The 2,572-nt window shown below is 44.5% G+C and overlaps 1 protein-coding gene across 2 annotated transcripts in view; it reads right to left on the minus strand.

The window, feature by feature from the left end:
- The window catches only part of LOC117181947 (rootletin), a 99,824-nt gene that overhangs the window by 22,117 nt on the left and 75,135 nt on the right, over positions 1–2,572 (minus strand). The gene's annotated exons all lie outside the window — the stretch shown is intronic.

The raw sequence follows: 2,572 nt of genomic DNA on the forward strand, positions 1-2,572 counted from the left end.
GTCGCCCTGAAAGACACCTCTCTGAAACGTGACCTTGTTAGTTGTCACACGATTTTTTCCAGATGAGATAGTAAATCTGGTTTTCCAAAGCGGCATTAATCTATCTATGCACCCAACTATTTGCGGATGAACCTTTAAGATTCCCAAAAGACACACAGGTTCAATTGTCCGAACAATCCTATCATTTAGGATAGCTGTGAATATCTTATAAAGCGTGTTCAGGCAAGTTATTGGCCTGTAGTTCTTCGGGTCAGCTAAGTTGCCTATTTTCGGCAGGAGTATTGTGCGCCCTTCCACCAACCACTCTGGAATCGGCTCTTCCGACTTCAAATATGAGGTGAAAATACGGGCCAAATGCTGATGGGTTAGAGAAAACTTCTTCCACCAGAAGGTTTTGATACAATCTGGTCCCGGTGCGGAATAGTTCTTCATCCCTCTTAATACTTTTTTCACCTCATTGGTAGTGATGGGTGGGCATTCTTTATCAGGTGTTATGAGGGTAACGCATAACTCCTTGAAGCTATTTATATTTTCTGAGTCTTCGTCCAATCTATGCTGAACTTCGTAGACTTTTCTCCAAAATACTTCGACCTCCTCTGGTTTGGATGGGTGTTCGACAGTAACTGGAGGGTCTTGGAAGAGTCAAGATGGGTCAGAGAGAAACTGTTGACTTTCTCTGACCCACCTCTCTCTCCGCTCTAGACTTCTCTTAGCGTCAGATAGTATACGTATTCTCTCAACAATATGCTGCCTGATGGTCAGCAGCTTTGACTTGTTAAGTGTGTGATAACGGGTCCGGAGTTCGCGCGCGAACTTTCGAACCTTGGCGGAAAATTCCTGCCAGATGTGATGTACTTAATCACACATTGAATGCGGGACGCGTACTGTCTTGCCCAGCCTATCTTTATGGCAAGTTGATGCATTCGTCTTTTGGTCTTATGATCAGCCGTTGGTTTTCTTTTACGGTTCGCATCGGCCAAAGCTCTCGCTGCATTATACATACAATAATTGATAGCTCAGAGGTCGGATTCACCGGAAAAATGTTCACGAAGCTCGTCATCCATTTCAGCCAGATTTTTAGGCTTGAGAGAAACCTTGGCGTTGATGTTTCTCCGGGTCGTAAAGCATCGCTCTTCATCTATTGGATGCCTGCCCGCGGTTCGTCTTAGTGTCCCCTCTCTTTCTTTTTTGCCAGCTTGTTCTAGCTGTGGTAGAGTAGGCGTTCCGCTTACATAGCCCCTTTTTCGGAGCAGTTCAGCATAGTTTCGCAGACGTTGCTGCGAAAAGTGCGATAGCTCCGGGCAAGTGTTCTAGCATATTGTTGACACGCAGGGATGCTTTTTAGGCTATTAGCAAGTGAAAGCTTGGCACCTTCAAGATCGCCGATGATAAGAACAATCAGTTTAACAGAATATTCCGGGTACAGTCGTCGCAACTCCCTTATAAGGTCTCGATACCTCTCTTTCTTGATTTCAAATCGTAGATTTCAAATTCTTTATGTCTTACGGTCCAATCGTAAATTTTCATTCTCCTTGGCTCTGATGTTTTTGTCAGCTGATGCCGAAAATTCGATAACGAACATGGTTCGCTTCTCGAAGTCAAGAAGAACCATGTCAGGCCTCGAGTGAGCAATAGAAACAATTGTCGAGAATATAAAGTTCCAGTATATACGGCACTTCCCATTCTCGACAATTGACTCAATTTCCCTAGAAGCATTTAGAGGAGCGATATTAAGGTGAATGCCGTAGGAGTGACAGAGATGGATATAAAGTACTCTTAGTGCCGCATTGTGCCTTTGATTGTATGTCGTTCCCGCGTGTGTTGGACAACTAGATCGTATGTGAGCTAAATGCTCGCGGTGTGCATGGCACGCCCTGTAGCTATCATCGGGAATGTCTTGGCTCAAAATGTGGCGACGGTATGTTAAGGTGGAAATGACACCGTCTTGGCATGCAAAAATGAAACCCTTTGTACCAAACTTCAATCCCGGCGATTTAAGGAAAGCAAACGTTAGCTCAGAAAACATTGACTGATCCTTCATATTTCTGTGGAAGATACCGTGCATCCTCTTATCTAGGAGCTGTTCACGAAAGTTTTTCTCTTGTGCTTTCTTAATCCGGTCTTTCAGGAGTGAGTACTCGAGATAGATTAGATTTGATGCATTTTGCTCACCCCTAATACTGAAGTCAAGTCCGAGTGTTTCCGCAGCCTCCTCCGCTGCTTTGTACAGAAATGCTCCTTTGCCTACTTCCTCGTGATTCCTGACCATTTTAAGAAGAGGATCTCTTCCATTTGCAACTGTATGTGCTGTACCCAGAATAATCCTGTTGTGAAGACATTTAAGACTCAATATTCCGCGACTCCCTTGACAGCGTGAGATGTACAGTCGTGGAACGGAAGACTTAGGATGCATGCTTTTGTTCATGTGCATAACCTTTCTTGTCCCGATATCAAAAGATCTGACCTCGTTCTTCGTCCATGGAACTACTCCAAATGAATAGAGTAGTACCGGGACGGCAAGCATGTTCGTTGCAGATACTTTCTTCCTCGCCGACAGTTCGGAAGACCAAAT

Source organism: Belonocnema kinseyi, chromosome 10 (assembly GCF_010883055.1).
Source record: "Belonocnema kinseyi isolate 2016_QV_RU_SX_M_011 chromosome 10, B_treatae_v1, whole genome shotgun sequence".
Lineage (NCBI taxonomy): Eukaryota > Metazoa > Arthropoda > Insecta > Hymenoptera > Cynipidae > Belonocnema > Belonocnema kinseyi.